Raw genomic sequence first — 18214 nt, forward strand, 5'->3', positions numbered from 1 at the left:
AGCAAATGACCCATAATATTAAAGCTAATTAAGATGTCGTTATTGTAAAACATGCTCTGAAGCATAAAACAACCTTAATTGGATTTTACCATTTAATATCGTTTCTCCGGCATCCTGCTGACAAAATGAGATAATTATCTCTCAAGGGCAATAATACACACATATATATATATATATATATATATATATATATATATATATATATATATATATATATATATATATATATATATATATAAATTTTTTTTTTTTTTTTTTAAAGAAACTAGGATGTAAAAAATCTTCATACTGTATAAATGTATCTTTGTTGTAAACAGAAATAAATCTTCATGTTGTTAGAGCTACTCGTCTTTTTTTCCCAACACAAAATCAGTTTTCATCACATTTATATTAGATATGATTTTTGATATGACCTTGGTAGCGTTTTGGTTTTAGGTCATTTTTCTGAGTCATGTTTCTCTCTCTTTGCTCTCAGGTGATACTGACCTCAGCACATCTCCTGTGGACTTGATAATAACTTCTCTAACCTGAGAACATCACACAGCATGCTAACATGTCCCTTAACCGCTCACAGTATGTTCATAACCACAATTCGCAACATGCGTGCGAGTTTGTATAATCGGGCACTCGTTCTTTTTCTGAGATACAAATGAGAAAACCTGAATTATTAAGCATCATCTCAGAATATATAAATACAAGTTCATATGTTCGGTGATGGAGAAGAACATAATCAGGTTTGGTGGTGATGATCTGAGTAGACTGGATCTCTCTGTTCCCCCCTGGACCTCATTATGGAAATCAAGGTGGAGCTGATATGTGGGAGGGATGCGTTCAGAAAAAAAAGAGTGAAATAAACAGCTATTTATATCTTAGCCATGTGATTAAAGGATTATCTAAACAGGCTCCTCCCAAACTTGCATTATGAGCTTTGTTTGATATAATAATAGGGGAGACTGGCACTAGCTGTCATATCTTCAGTGAATATTTCTCAGGGTTGTTTAATTTTACAAGGCAATTTATCTACAGACACATATCTTATGGTCTTGGTAAAAAAAAAAAAAAAAAAAGCTGTTTTCTCAACAAAAAAAAAAAAAATTCAGTTGTCAGAGTGGGAATTAAAAAGCCTATTTTAGGCCCCTGAAAACAAGTCCCAGTCTCTCCCCAGTCTCTAGACATTATAACAGACCTGGTGGGAACATAATGCCACATCTTTAGTTTTTAATATGCAAAAACATCCAAGGAAGGGGTCAGAATGAGCTCTCAAACCATCACCCCTCTTCATTCCTGAGATTCTTTGTGTTTAGATGTTTGCTGTAATGCTGAAAGTTCCTCGTAAATGTGTTATGTTGTACTGTGGTGTTGTGAAAAATCATGTGTATTGATTACATCCATCAATTCATTTTGAAAAACAAAGCTACAATGCACTAGAGATCTGAATAATAATAGTGCGCCCATGGTAATATGTTTGTGTGCTTTCTGGAAGACCCAATCGTTGATAAAGAAACAACATACATGCGTAAATTTCACTAGTTCTTCCATTGTTGAAGGTCCTTTCACATGACTTGCATCAACATCTGCAATTTCATTGAACATCATGCTACAGCGTTACCCGACACACATTGTCTGCAGTCACACGCTGTAACACAATGCTCAAAATTATAACCGTTTCCCACAATGTTGAAGAAATATTCATAGACAATGTAAGGGAGAGGAGATGGACCAGTTGTAGAAAATGAATGAAAAATAAATAAATACCTGATTTGGTGAAAAATGAAAATTCTGATATTTATGTTATGACTGATAACTGATGACTAATATTAAAATTCTATACAATTTTTTTTCTAAATCAACTCATAATTAAACAATAAAAGCTAAAATCAGTGATTTTAAATGTTAAAAGTGAGTTTCCGAATCCCAACAATGTATAATGTACAGTATGAAAAATAGATATTCATTTTAAAAGTTGCTACAGATTACAATTAACAGTCTTGTTAAATTTTTAGTGTTTTTAAATATTAGCTTTCTGTGAGTGTTAGATGATGGCAAATGTAGTCTAAATATTAAAATAATGGAAATGAACATGCACTGCACAATTAAATATTGAATATTGGCTGATACCCAATAAATCTGATATGGTTCCGCTATATTGTGAATTCCTAAAACTATATAATACCATTGCTGTCAATTAGATTTTACATTTTGTTGAGATGTGCATTGAAGCAAGTCATGGAAAAGGGCCTTAACAGCTGTTACACTTCGAAAGCCCTGTAGAGCTCATTAGCTTTTCCTGTAACGTGTACACTTAACTCTCGGGATGGTAGTTGATTTGTCATTGTACAAACACATTTGTCTAAAGTAATTCTCCAAAGCTGCCTGGGGTTTCCTTAGTTCCTGGAATGCTTCTTGCTTCTTTAGACTTTTGTCTCCAGACCATAAGACACTTAGCTCTGTGATTCCTGATACAGGCTTGTATTCAGCGGCGAGTTAACCAGCAGAAAGGAACAGAATGAATCCCTATACCAGAAAGACGACAGAGCAGAAACAGCAGTGTGTGTGTGTGTGTGTGTGTGAAAAGCAAAGGAGAGGGGAAGACTTGCTACATGAGTGGGATCTTGAAGGGCCCGCACTTGCGATTGGGGATGATGCATTGCCATGACAACCATCAGTTAGAGTGGGCCCTGCGGCAAGAGCTCTCACTGTCTGTCAGCCGTGCAGGACAAAAACAAAGAGCAGTTCCACACAAAGAGTGCCAACTAACACACCATCACTTTGGTATCGCAGATGCTCTGCCTTGGGATAAGACATCCTCTTCTCCTTTCCGGTTTCTTATTTCATCCTTTTCCCTCACTCATTCTCTCTCTCTCACACTCACACATTCTCTGTCATGCTTTTTGCTGGTTCCATTTTTTTCTCAGAGAAAGGCTCATAATTGTTTCCCTTTCAAAAATAAAGATGATTACCTCATCTTCTTCAAGGGAATATGTCCTCCTTGTCCGTGTCTGGTGATGTCGGCCGTGAGATCTGGAAGAGTGACATGGGAGAGGTCGGAGACTTTCTACTCCTCAACAACCTCAACACTTCAGCGACTTGTGTCTCCAATGCAACCATTCGGTTACTGAGTGCCGACAGCTCCTCTTTAAGTTCCGTACGGAGTTCCAGGAGTGAGGCGTGCAGTGTGTGTTCGGGAATAGTGGGGATTGGTGGGATTGGGGGAGCTTTTCCGTCGGGCTGGACTGGGCTTCGGTCTACAGGTGTGCGGGCGCCACCTTCGTCCAGCCGGAGGTCACTTTTAGTAATCCCGCTGTCGCAGGAATCAGTTTTCTTCAATCCGCCGGGTTCCGACGTTTTTCCGGAGCCGCTCCGCTCTGGAAGAGTCTCCATCGATTCTGCTTTAGAAACATTTCCCCAACTTTCTGGCTTTGCCATGCTTTCCCTAAACCTGGCCCAGCCTCGTGCTCGTGGCTCTGATGTACGAAGGACGTTTGGGGCAGGGGCGCTGAGCTTGGCCTGGTCAAAAGGGCCCAGGGTGCGGGTTTTGCTCGGGTGGGACGGGATAGGCGTGGCCGGGCTTTCTGTTACTGTGACAATGCTTGTGGTGGGGACTACATCTTGGCTCATGAATTCGTGGTGGATTTGGCCCTTCTCGAGATCAGGGTCATCAAGACTGGGATGCCCAGCGGCGAGACGGGCTTCCTTCTGCTGGCGGAATCGCTGGAACAGACGGCGGACAGGATGATCAGGGGGGAGGTTCAGAGGGGCTTCATTCTTCCTCCTTAGCCTCTCCTCTTCCTCACGCTTCACGTCACTGATCTTTCTGAACACAAGCTGCAAAGACACATGGAGTTGGTTTAATGCATGTGCAATCAGGCAACCATTAAACAAGCACATCAAAACAAGAATACTATGCTGCGACCCACTTTTTAGAATATATATAGACAGGACAGGATAGTTCGTTCTTCTGAGACAAGAGACTCTATTTCATAAGTCACAAAAATAACGACAGAATAATGACACTGACATTGAGCCTGACAACATCTCATGCTTCACATTTCTTGAAATAACTTCTAAACATTAAACATTGACTGTCAGTCATTATTCACCTGTTCCTCGTGGTTTCTCATTCAAATTAATTTATGTAAATAGTGTAAATTACATTAATAATGTCATAGAATAGTGTAGTTTAATAATAGTAAAGCACATGTTAACACAGTGTTACAACGTTACCCATCTGCAAAACTGGAATTTAAAATCGGTTGGTGTCTTCTGCTAGTTAGCGAAGCATTAAAAAATTTAAATATCTAAACTGATTAATAACAGATTGGAGATTAAAATAACAGCAAATTTGTCTAATTTTAAATGAATACTAAAAACTGAGATGAAAATTTTAACTTTTACTATGGTAAAATAAATGTTTAGCAATATCTTCAAAATAGATTTTTTAATTTTAGCACACTTTGACTTTGACAATGACCAACGCAACCCACCAGTTGAGAAACACTGATTTTGATTCTTTTGTCCATACAACTTGCATTGCATTCAACGTATGCATTTTCAAGTTCATGCTTTCTCTAAGTAGAATAGAATATAAAATATTAGAAGTATATTATTTTAAAATGTGTAATATTATTTTGCAATATCAGTTACTGTAATTTTAATGAAAGTAAACACGGTATACATAACACTGGACTGTGGTCAGTCATTTTATCTTCAGTCTCTTTGAGTCTAAACAGGCAGTCCTTGGCTAGAACAAACTGCAATATGAACTCTTTATGGTGATAGCCAAAAGTCTGGCTGCACAAGATTATGCAATATATAGACTTCAGTGGATCTAGACCACTTACAACCACTCCAGGTAACTTCTTTATAAAGAGATCACACTCACTGTCCTGGAGACCCTGCGTTTGGTGTCATGAATATTGCAGATATTCAAAGTTCTAAGTTATTTATTGGAGTTCATGTATATTTCAGAGTTGAAGGCTTTTCTTGAGCAGATTCCCAAAGTCAAGCCTATGCTATGTGAGTGTCTGCTCAGTGTGGATCTTGACGGAGCGATTTTATGCTGCACTTTGGTCACTGATTGAAGGCATGTATTTCTCTCTCACACAAATACTAGCATACAGTTTTGATTGGTGAAAAAATGCTTTTTAATAAAGACTTTGTGTGTGTGTGTGTCACACACATCTCAGCATACTGAGACAGTTTGTTCATGTCACATTTGTATGACTCGATCTTTAATATGTTAAAATTCATAATGATGTTCTGAATATTCATTAAGAGGGACAGAGCGCCCGAGCATCTGTACCGCCAATCTGTCTGTGAAATCACTGGGAACAGACCAACACACACATGCTCTCCCCTCATATCTAGTAGAAGATAGTGCTGTAGTGCTGTGGAAGCTTGTTTGTTATTTGCATTGAATAATTTAAAAAAAAGAAAAGAAAAAAAAAAAAAAATATATATATATATATATATATATATATATATATATATATATATATATTTATATATATATATATATATATTTATATATATATATATATATATATATATATATTTACTTTAATTGGCCATGTGTTTTTATCTTAATTTTTATTGATTCATCTCTTACATTTCATCTGAGAATAAAGCTGAAGGCTATCACTTCATATATACTGTGAATGTTTTGAAAAGGCTGTGTAAATGTTGTGTATGTGTGAACAGGCCGTCAAAGGGTGTTTCTGAAAAGTTCAGGTGTAGCTTTGGGGGTTTAAAAGTCGTCATCTCCTGAGACAAGAGACAGACTTCAGATTTCAAAACAGAAACACTGTTTCAACAAATGACACCCAGGACCTGCTTTAAACATCTGTCAACAGTGATTTAATCACTAGCGGTCAGGTGATACACATGGCATTTTACCCCTGGCAGCGTATGGCATTTTCCCCTGGTAGAACTTTTTAGAGTTTATAACTTAGTTTGACTTTAAATCTCACAAGTTTGACTTTATATCTTACAATTTTGTCTTCATAAATTCTCTTACAATTCAACCCCTATTTCTTATTTTAACCTTTATTTTACAATTACAGTGTGGAATTACAATGTGGGAGCATCACTTTGCTTTGTGATTTCACTGGAATGGATAGCAAGCCGGTTAAACGAGAGGTTGAGTGCATTTCTGAGAGCTGTGTGTGGGAGAGAACGTTGCCGCTGTCACTTTCCAAAATGACAAAAACTCAGTCAGACATTAAAAATTACAAATTCCAGCGTCAGAAAACATTAACAATTGGAGAGGGTTCCTCTTTATTAGATACAGCAAGCAATTTCATAAAGTGGTGGGAACAAAATCGTCCATGGCGAAAAATGGTGACTATGCACACAATCACAAAATCACATTCTTTTCCATTCTAGAGTTTAGACACCACAAAATGATCCTTAAGCGATGTGTATTAGTGGGAGATACAGAGCGTATGAGGCATTTCCCCATGATGTCTCACATAAAATTGTTTCTTTCGGGCTTTAATGTGCTCCGATTTGTCATATTGCCACTTTCCATCTGAATGTAATGTTTCTTTGTAATTGAACTCTAAATAACTCATCGTGTTTGGCAGCAGGTGGAGAAATATAACGACGCAGCTCCCTCTGAGAATCCAGGCTGAACGAGAGAACTGAAAAAATCAGTCAGACAGATAGACAGCCTCAGTAGATTGCACTTCTGAATGCCGTCAAGGGTCTTGCTTCTCTCAGCGTTACTGAGATGATGGACAGTAATGACCAGACCGCTACCCTCCCATTCAGCGGTTCCCATCCTGGACACAGACACACACAGGCCCTTCCACTGTCCCGAAATAAATCCACCCTTGTACCCATCAAGAATATTTTTTGAGCCACGGTATCCATACACACGTTTGTAGCCTGCTTTATTCATACAACATCTGTCACACTATAAACTGTCAACTTTTTCAATGAAAGTCATTGGAGTCCAGTGTTGATCTGGACCCTTTCAAAACAGTTAAAACGTTTTGCAGAACAATTATGCAGGTTCGAAACAACATGAGGGGAAGTAAGTGATCAAAGAATAATCATTTTTTGGGTGAATAATCTCTTTAAATACAATTAAAGCTCAAACGACAGCATCTGTGATGTGATTTTTCTTTCCACAAGTCATTTTAACCAATCTCTGGTTAAAAAAAGTAGAAAAACTAATTTGGTCAATTCAATAAAAGATCTAATTCTTAATATGGAGCAAAACTTCCTCATGAATTACATCAGTACACACAATCAGTCATACATATTTCATATATTTTTTACTTTAACAAAGTTATATTGTTTATATTTGTGCTTGGAACAAACTTCCTTATGTAAATGCATCAGTTGTGATGTGATGAAAATATTTTACTTAATTTAGTGTGCTCAGTTAATAACCAGTCTATTAAAAAATTAATGTAATTATCTCATTATACTAATTTTTCTTGTTTTTGTCAACTTGTTTTCTTTCAGTTAGCATGGATTTTGTAATTTTTTTTTTTCTTTTTTGGAGATCAGACATTTCTAAACTTCTTTTTGTAGACTGGCCATGTTTTTTGTTGTTGTTGTTGTTGTTGTTGTTGTTGTTATGCCCCGTGTAAGCAAAGTCAGTTAGACATTCACTTACATTTTCAAGGAAAAGAAAATCCTATACAAAATGTCAAAATGGCCGGAGCACAATTTGAAGGTTAAACACACTTTTCTTTTTTTTACTTTTTACAAACTGAGGCAAAAAAGATTTTCTAAACTATATTAAATAATGCTGCTTTAAATCACAAACTACTCTACAAAATAATAATAATAATCTTAGTACTTAAATGTATATGTTGAGGCTGTCAGCACTCATGCCATTGTTTCTGGTGATTTGTAAACGCTCACCCTTGAAGGATATACGAAGCAGAGAAAGGACAGACATGCAGAGAAGGATTACATAACAAAAGCTGAAGCGTTACACAAAGGTGTGTGTGTGTCTGCATGTATGAGGAGGCTGGTATTATGTGCTCACACAGAGATTCCTAATGGTGTATTGTTAGAATCCTGCTGCCACGCGTCCTCCGCACACGCGCGCACAGCACTCGTGTATTCTGCTTTTGCTTTCCCCCCTAAATATATCATCATCAAACAGGGGAAACTCATTCTGCAGCCCTCAAAGTGTTCAAAATTTGTGTGTGATGTTGGAGGTGTTAGTCTGGGGATAGAACGGTAGAAATGAGGGGAAGGAGGGGACGGTGAGAGACAGCGGGGCGAGAGGGAGCACTCACATCTCCACTGTTTCATAATTCAAACTAAAAGCCGACTGTGTGCACATTGAAGCAGAAATAATTCCCATAACACTGTAATACTCTGAAATTAAAGCATACACACAACTATCCTACGGTACCTTACCGCACAGTCCTGTTTTACTTTTCTCTTTTACCTTTCACGAAACATCCATTTGCACCGTGTCTATAGTAAAAGTTACAATCTCATGTTTAATTCATGCTTAAATTGAGAGAATATGACATTGATATTGCATACTTTGCATTTTGGTGATTTCTCTTTAAATTGAATTAAATAATTGTTACGATGCACAAGGCGTACACACCACATGTGCATTATGACATGATTATCATGATTATTTTGATTTAGCTGAGTGTGTGCAATATTTTCGGAATCAATGCTGGGAGTATGATATGATATGATATGATATGATACGATATGATATATGAATAAGTATTTCTGGGTGAATCACTTCTTTAACGAGTGTTGCTAGAGGTTTCTATTAACACAGTGTAGCCTATAAGATTAGAAAATAATTACAGTGCATTAAACATTAAAATACAATTCTCACCTGCTCATACTCATATATATCATATTCTCATATGATATATGATGGTATATACATGTATATGGTATGAATGGTTTATTTCATTTTTTTAGATGCTTTCGAGTAACATCACTCCACCTGTACAAAACTTTCCGAAAATGTGTAGCTATTAATTTTTTTTTATCATTTTTATTCAGCAAGGAGCATTAAATTGATCAAAAGTGAATGAATTTAAATTGTTATGAAAGATTTTATTTCAAATAAAAGCCAAATAAAATGTCAAAAAAGTAATGGTTTTCACATAAATATTAAGCTGCCACTATTTTAAATATTAAAATGATTTTAGCACCATTAGAATGATTTTTGATGGTCATGTGAGACTGAAGACTGAAGTAATTGCTGCTGAAAAGTCAGCTTTTCCATCGCAGGAATAAATAACATTTTTAAATCTATTAAAATAGAAAACGGTTATTTTAAATTACAACAATAATAATCATTTTCACAATATTACTGTTTTTACTATATTATTGGTCAAATAAACGCAGCCTTGGTGAGCATAAGATACTATCAAAAACATTAAAAGTCAATACAGTTACATACAACACACTAACATTAATAACAAACTCATATTCTTGCCTCACATCCCATAATTAATCACTGCCTAATTTAACTATGCACCAAAGTCTGAGTCAGAGGAATAAGCAGGAACGATCTGTACACATTCAAACCAAATGACTTATGAGGCGCCGTGTTGAATAGATTATAACTATTATTAACCACTAATGGATGTTTATTTTAATCAGCATGTTTGCCTACCTGCTTTGTTGTATTTTCCTAAGAACTTTGAGTTTACTCATATTGATAGGCTTGTGTGTTTTGAAATTATGTCAGGAAAGGCTCTGTTATTTTACTTGGAAAAAAATAAATAAAAGATATATGCTTGTTTATGAGATTAAGTTCTTGGTCAGGGAATAAGCTGCAGGTTTTTGAGCTGAAATACTGCTCTTTAGTGAATTCACCCCGTGTGCTTTCACCGTGTGCCTCATGCTGACTGATTGGTATTGTCACTGATCTAAGATCAGATTTACCACACTCATCACAACCTCACAGAATCTGATCCCTCGGTGATAACTGATTCACTAACACCTGCCAAACTCACACAGGGTCATGATGGGACATATTGAGTATATTGAGTAAAAAGACTGTGTCAAACCAGTGATACACATCCTGACCTTTTACCGCTCATGACTTTTGACAGCAATTCAATTACAGAAGCAAGCACACGCATTCCTCTTTGCACACACATTAATGCATATTGAAGGGTCTTGAATGTCTTTTGTGTGCATGAATGTCTGTGTTTTACCCATTACAGCTGCATAAACCGAACCTTAATCGAAGCTAAAATAACTCTTGACACAGTAGCGCTGAGATGAAGAGGATTTTGCAGTTACCTTGGCAACCACAAGCATGCACAGAAACAAATTGGGTGAACCATTTAAGCCCTTATTTATGCAAATGTGACAGAGGAAAGATGCACTGTATGTACTGTCTTAGCATCATGGGAGTTAGTTTGTTCAGATTTCACATAGAAAGATGCCAAAACTGGTGCTATGCGCCTTGTTGTTTACAAACTCAGTAGATCATCTTTAATATTTAACCTCCAACAAGTTTTGTTGGTTTCCAAAAACATCTTGTACTTCTGTTTACTAATTAACAGCCTATATGTTAATAACAGGCATGCTAATTAGCAACTAGTTAATAGTGAGAACTGGCCTCTATACTAAAGAGTTACAAGTGTTTCACTATAGTAAAATTCAAGAGGAATACTTGGATTTTCTGGAATATTTCAGTGGAATATTTGTACTTTAATTCAAGTACTTGATTTGTGTTCTTAAATGTTGATTACCACAGTAAATATGAAACACTTTGATTCATGCATAAGTTAAATATAAGAAAAAAGGGCCAACTGTGTTTGTATTTAGTTGTTATTAGAGGTTATTTTGTGCTTAAATTCAACCCAGAATACTTCTTTGGGGCTTTAGAAGACGTGGCTCTTTTGAACACTCTCAACATTGCATTTGGGAGTTGTGTGGTTAGGAATGAGGACTCATGCATACATTAAAAGAAGGAAAACAGTCCCATAATCACAAATGGACTGCAATATGTACTCTGCGTATGCTGCTGCCGTTTTATCTAGGCCAAAACAGCCTTTTTGACCACTGTATAAAGTCTGTTGTTGAATTAGGAATTTGTCCAGAGATATAACATATGTAGTCTTCCTATGACATGTTTTTTCCCATGTATAACAAGTTTTTTTTTTTCTATCTGGGTCACAATCAAATGGTAAACATCATGACTAATTCATGGAGGCATGAGCTAATTAGAGGCTCGCACTTAGCAACAGAGTCAGAGAGCCATTAATATAACCATATCTTGCGTTTTCATGTTTAAATGTATTGTTTAAGAGAACAGACCATTATAGCTAACAAAACCATAGTGTTCAGCTAAAGATCCAGCTAACAAGTGACGCATACATGACAATTACAAACAGGTGTAGGTGTGAAGAGTTGAGTGAAGCTCTCACCTGTGCCATTAATATGTTAAACAGTATATATTTATGCAGCAGATGGATTATGTAAAAGGATTTAGTCCTGGCTTCAATATGAAAGTGTTTGCTGAAGTATATGATAGTTATATTTAACCCATATGGATAACTATAGCCATACAGTGTAAGCCGTTCCAATAAAGAGGCAGACGCTTGCTGAGCTATTATTAGCCTCCTCCTCAGACCCAGTTCTACTGAGAAACAGAACACAGGGCCAAGATCCAAAATGTAGATACACTGAGAGCCATTTTATCACACTGACAGCTGTCTTTATTATGAACTGGGAAGGAATTTATGGGTAGGATAATTGCTACACTTCAAGATCTGGCTCATGGAGTGTTACAGTTAATTTGAATCTGATTTGATGTGATAAACTGAGAACAAAATGTAAAGTTTTTCTTCAGAAAGTCAAAACAATATGGGAAAGTCAGGAATGTGGTCTAGCAGGTGGTGTGTGGACTCTCTGGTTTATACTTGGGCAACCCAGCTTGGGAAATTTTCTTCATCTTCATCATTTCCTGTAACTTCTATACTATCCTCTCCAATTAATGCCCACAGAACTGAAAAAACAAGGATTTAGAAACAGCCTGCATGTCTTTTAATCCCTTAATCCACCTTTCAGTCATTTCTAGTCAATTAAACAAGGCAATTTAGTGTTTCTGATCAGACCATTTCTCTCTTTTTCTGTCTGTCTCTCTGACTGAATGGTAAAGGAGCTCTATATTGATCTCTTTCTCTTTACTTTCAGTCAGATGAATAGTACACAGTTCTTCAGTTCAGCAATACTTTATATATTAACAGCTCTCATACACAGAAATGTTAATTATCCCAGTATTTCCTCAGTTGTTTGTACTGGCACTTCTACTGAAAGGTACACACACGTAAACCTCTCTTCTTAAAGGAGTCATATGAAGTTGCTAAAAAGAACATAATTTTGTGTATTTGGTGTAATGCAATGTTTATGCGTTTTAAGGATTAAAAAAATTATTTTCCACATAATGTACATTATTGCTGCTCCTCTGTGCTCCGCTTTTTGAAATACGTTAATTTTTACAAAGCTCAGCATTCTGAAAAACAAGGTATACGCTGATTTACCAGCTATCCATTGCGTTGTGATTGGTCAACTACCTCAAGCGTGTGACGGAAATGTTTAGGCCCTTAACATACTGTGATGCAGTATCCCGTCAGAACACTAGAGCGACAAGAAAATAAAACCTATTATAAACAAGGCATTTGTTGCATCCAGTGGGGACATAATTGCTGATTATAATGACTTATACTGTCTTTATACACATTGCGTATCGCACTGCATAAACATAAGACCATGTCATGGAGTCGCTTCAACCCGCGGACATGAAAAATAACCTGCAGCAACAGTAGCCCAAATGCATGGGAAAACTGCAGACTTGGCAATTATTATTAGCCTCCTCCTCAGACCCAGTTCCACTGAGAAACAGAACACAGGGCCAAGATCCAAAATGTAGACACATTGAGAGCCTGACAGCTGTCTTTATTATGAACTGGGAAGGAATTTATGGGTAGGATAATTACTACACTTCAAGATCTGGCTCATGGAGTGTTACAGTTAATTTGAATGTGATTTGATGTGATAAAATGAGAACAAAATGTAATGTTTTTCTTCAGAAAGTCAATGAGGGAAAGTCAGGGATGTGGCCTAGCAGGTGGTGTGTGGACTCTCTGGTTTATACGCGGGCATCTTTATCATTTCCTGTAACTTCTATACTGTCCTCTCCAATTAAAGCCCATAGAACTGAAAAACATGCCTTTCAGTCATTTGTAGTCAATTAAACAAGCCAGTTTAGTGTTTCTGATCAGACCATTTCTCTCTTTTTCTGTCTGTCTCTCTGATTGAATGGTAAAGCAGCTCCATTGATCTCTTAATAAGCCCCCGTCAGTGGCAAATCCTTTATTTATGTCAACAGCAACAATAAAAGTAACGCCTACTTTATTTGCATGAACATTTGGGCTGTGTTATGCAAATCTTCCCACATCGTGAAGTAGAGATGTGGGTGTGTGTTAGAACAAGCCGTTTTAGGGAGATGTTGTTGATTCTTAACTTTTATAATGAATATCTCTTTAAATTTGAGACTTTAGTATTTGCACTAAGAGCTTGTAACACTCCAAAGAGAAAGGAAAATTTTAAATTGCATCATATGAGCCCTTTAACAGATTGTATAAGGCCCTTTTCAAGCAAAGCATAACAAAGCGTATCAGAGATTCATTGACCAGTGGAAATCAGCATTAAATATGTTAATAGTCTACCCAAAAATTCTGCCACCATTTACTCACCACTTATGTCATTCCAAACTTGACTTTCTTTCTTTGGAAGAACATAAAAGAAGATATTTTGAAGAATGTTGGTAAGCAAGAAGTTTTGATTCCCATTGACCACTGTATAGGCAACAAATACAATGAAAGTCTATGGGAACTAAAGCTATTTGATTAACAATATTCTTCAAAATATCTTTTTTTGTGTGTTTTGCAGAAAAAGAAAGTCATACAGGTTTGGAATGATAAGTATGAGTAAATGATGACAACATTTTTGGCTTTAGGAGTAGTATTTATATTTTCCTAAGAGTTCAGCATGCTACTGTTTAATTCCAGCTGTGCTCATGCAGTGTTGTGTAATTTGAATGTAGTAACCTGTTAATGTGGGTGCCATGAAATTCTGCTTACATACATGGTTTGACAGGGGCCAGTGGAAAATATGAAAGGAAACAGCAGACCGCATTCACTCACCCTTTTGCGCAGGTTGTAGGTAAGCAAGAGGTTTCGTGAGAAGTGGTTGGAGAAGGCGGTGTAGAACTCTAGGACTTTCTGAAGAGCGTCCCGTTTGATCACATGCAGGTCACAGTATGTTAGCGCTCTCACATTAGCACATGCCTGAGCTAGTGTCACCTCCTTCCAGAACACGTCCCCAAACACATCACCTTTACCTGAGGAGAAACACAGACACTTTCTTATTCACACAAACAGACCTGATTGGTGCATTTATTAAGGACCATGACTGTATGTGACACTGTAGACTGGAGTAATGGCCGATGAAAATTCAGCTTTGCCATAACAGGAATAAATTGTGGGGTATGCCGTTAAGTCCAAGGGAGGTGATAAATGATAACCAGGATAATCCAAAGAATGTTTTTTATTTATTTATTATTATTAGTCCAAGTAGCAAGATTTTGGGGTGATATCTAAGTGAGTTTGACTAAGAAAACTACTGTTTTTACTTTATTTTTGATGCAGCCTTGGAGAGCATTAGAGTGTATTATGACTTGTTTTCAGTCAATATAATTCCATTTTCAGTTGTTTCAAGAATAAACTGTTAAATTAATGTGTTTCTTATTTCTAACACTCTTTTGCTACAGCTACTTTTTTTGCAGCAAAAAAATACTGCAAATGATCTCTCTGTTTTGTCTTTCCTCTCTGTCTCCCAGATAACAGTAGACAGATCATGTGTACTGATTTTATTGGTGTAAAATTCAACTTGTGTAAAATTCCACCGCTAACACGTCAGGTCAGAGGATTCAAGCAGTTGAAAGCACTGCTAAAAATGTATTCACAGTAATATCCTGGCAAAAACACATTCTCAATATAACTGCAAGCAGCGATTACTGGGGTTCAAGTGTTTTAGGCATTTAAGCACATAAGGAAAAATACATTACATATTATTTAGGAAGTCTGTAATCACCTAAATCAATTATTAAAATAGCATTTTTGGCAAATGCAGGTGACTTACCATAGAATTTTAGGCTTCTGGGTATATTTGGATAGGCCTCTTTTCTAAAGGACCCAGCTATAGCTTCCCAAAGGGTAAATTTCAACATGTCTTTGACAATTATTGACCTACAGAATCCAGAGAATTAAACAGCTGTGTTTTTTTCCAGTCTGCAAAACCTAGGACTAATTCATGATTAAATCTGTGTGCACCACGCGCTTGAACCCCTAATTATGACTGATAACTCACTTAGGGTATAACTCTACATCTATCATAAGCGTGTCTGACAAAGAGAAAAATGATGAGACATATTCCCTCAATCCATTACTGAAATCAACAAATGCACAGAAGTCTTGTCCATCCATCTCCATCTGCTCACATCTAGGATTAAGAGGGTTACAGAGCCAAAATGTCCACTCCGATCAATTATTTACGGTTCTGCGTCTCAGTACATTTTCTCGAATACTGATTCTGCAGGCGAATAAAGATATTTGAACACCTCAGCGTATCAATGAATGATTGTTTTGGACTGAGCCAAGTATCAGTTTTTTGGTTGTAGTTTAAACTGATTTTTACGGAGGAATAAACACCCAGAACAAGGGCACTGTCACTGTACTCTGTTCATTGTACTTTTAAGTGAGAGTGAATGAAAAGAGAGATTCCATAATACTGTATGTGTAGTAGAGCAGCAGTGTCATTATAGATCTAACGGTCACTGCGTACTGACCTCTGACCCAAAGTTTCGCTCAATCCACCCACTCAAGATACAAGTGGTCAGATCGATAAACCTTTTTATTCTGTCTTCATAGTCCGATGTGTGTGTGTGTGTGTGTGTGTGTGTTTGTGTGTGTGTGTGTGTGTTCAAATTTTAGAAGCAAGCGAGAACATTTGTGGCCTTTCAAATCAGTTTAACAGCCGTGGCAGAAAGCCAAATTTAGCTAAACATCGTTAGTTTGTCAACAGAGAAAAATACTGCCATTAGATGCTCAGATCTGTGGCTTCACAAGGCAAAGCAGTCTAATCTTTTTTGTGTTGTGAGACAGACAGATGTTAGAAATGACAGATGCTACAGTACGTCATGGGCTGTGTACATCCATGAGTCATATCAGTCTAACCTATGATCACTGTTTGCCTTATTCTGGCCGATACTGAAAAAGAATGAAATAATACTTCATATGAACAGTAACAGCAGGCAGGACAATAAAATCAGAAATATATAAAAATCTGAGATCTGTGCATTAGGGTATACACTATAATGAAAATTAAACAATTATATGGGTAAGAAAAAGATGAAGCCACTCACAGCACCCTGTTTAATCATTCATTCATTCATTAATGCATTTCATTCTTTATTAAAGATTATTTACAGGAATAATTATGTATCAGGAAAAACGAATAAATAAATAAATGCTTCACAACATCTTATTCCATTATTGTAGTATTTGCAACTATTTCTTATGTATTTTTTTTCTATATTATAAATAATATTTGCTTTTGTTTTCTACTGTAATATCAAAATCTGTATTCTTAGGGGAAGGTTTTCATTTGACTGAATGAATGAGACAATATGCAGCCAACACAAGAGAATATTACATCATTTATTGCATTATGACATTTTTATCTGTTTAACTCAGAAATTATATATTAAAAAAATAGGCACTTAATGCTGTGGTATACATTTTCATAGTTCAATGTGCTGCAGAGATTTTTAACATAATATAAAAGACGTCTACAGCAAGCGAGTTGGAAGGCTTCTAACTCATTTATTGCTAGAAGGATGAACTCATACTTAGAGAAGATCTTAAAAATGTCTTAAAACACTTTTGTAAAATTACTTTTCAAATATAATTTTATTGTCACTTTTTATCATCAGCTTAGGCCATATTTTGCATAATTTAACATGCTTTATGCTCAAAATGTCAACTTTCCTCTTCATTTTATTTTACTATTGTTCTCTGAATGTTTTACGCACAGAGGAAGAGAAAGAGCTGGACACATTGTTCAAAGTGGATACAGGGTGCAGGATGTGGGAATAAACAAAAGGGAGAGGGATAGCACAGTGCGGATGAGTGGGTGTGACATTCTGTATGTCAGTCAAGATATATGATCACATAGAAGCTCTGTGGGTGCACATAATCCTCCCATAGGGAACTAAACCCAAGACAGAGGGATGCTGTCCTCATGTCATTGAGTCTGTAGAGGAAATTAGTTTTGAATAAGGTAACAGATGAAGCAGACTTAAGCCCTGTGGTGTCAAAATTAGAGCTGTCCAAATTCGAGAAGGCAAATCTTGTCTAACAGCTTGCACCACTGTTAAAAATGTACCAAATAAAAAACTATTTGACCTCACTAAGGTAGTCAACGGTTGGACGGCAACTCAACCATCATGATCCATACCTAGTCAATACTCATTAATTCAGATCCAGATCTATTTCTCTGTCTCTGTTTTCCTCTTACCCAGAATGGCGACCACCTCGTCGTCTTGGATGACCTCCAGTGACCCTGACACCACGAAACAGAGGCTGTCCACGCTCTCTCCCGCATGGTAGATAAGATCTCCTGGAGCACAGTGGATGGTCTGGAACTCCATGGCCAGAGCCCGCAAACAGCCATCACTGGCTAAACGGAAAGCAGGATGTTCCTTGAAAACCTTCCTGTTCAGGTGCACACATATATCAGCACGCATGTCTTTAGGACAGATCTGCAAAACCTGTAATGGGAGAGCGAAATAACAGACATAAGTGGTAATTCTGCTGCAAATTCTTTTGATTTAAAGGGGTCATGTCATGATCAAGTTTTCCTTGATCTTTTGCAATAAAAGAGCTTGATTTACTATGGAAACATAATGTAAATTCCATACATACAAATGGCACAAGCAATAAAAGAGCATCTCTTTGATGACTAATTTATCAATTTCGGTCTAATTCTTGCTATTAACAAACCATTAACTATGACTTTTGCCTAAATAAACTCATAATTTGCAGCTTATTAATAGTAAGGTAGTTGTTAAGTTTAGGTATTGGGTAGGATTGTGGATGTAGAATATGGTCATGCAGAATATGTGCTT

At 36.7% G+C, this 18214-nt stretch overlaps 1 pseudogene; it reads right to left on the reverse strand.

The window, feature by feature from the left end:
* Nucleotides 1-272: 272 nt before the first annotated feature.
* LOC113070362 (potassium voltage-gated channel subfamily H member 1-like) overlaps nt 273-18214 on the reverse strand; it is a 45279-nt pseudogene continuing 27337 nt past the window's right edge.

The sequence above is a fragment of the Carassius auratus genome, unplaced genomic scaffold, assembly GCF_003368295.1.
Source record: "Carassius auratus strain Wakin unplaced genomic scaffold, ASM336829v1 scaf_tig00003768, whole genome shotgun sequence".
NCBI classification, from domain to species: domain Eukaryota; kingdom Metazoa; phylum Chordata; class Actinopteri; order Cypriniformes; family Cyprinidae; genus Carassius; species Carassius auratus.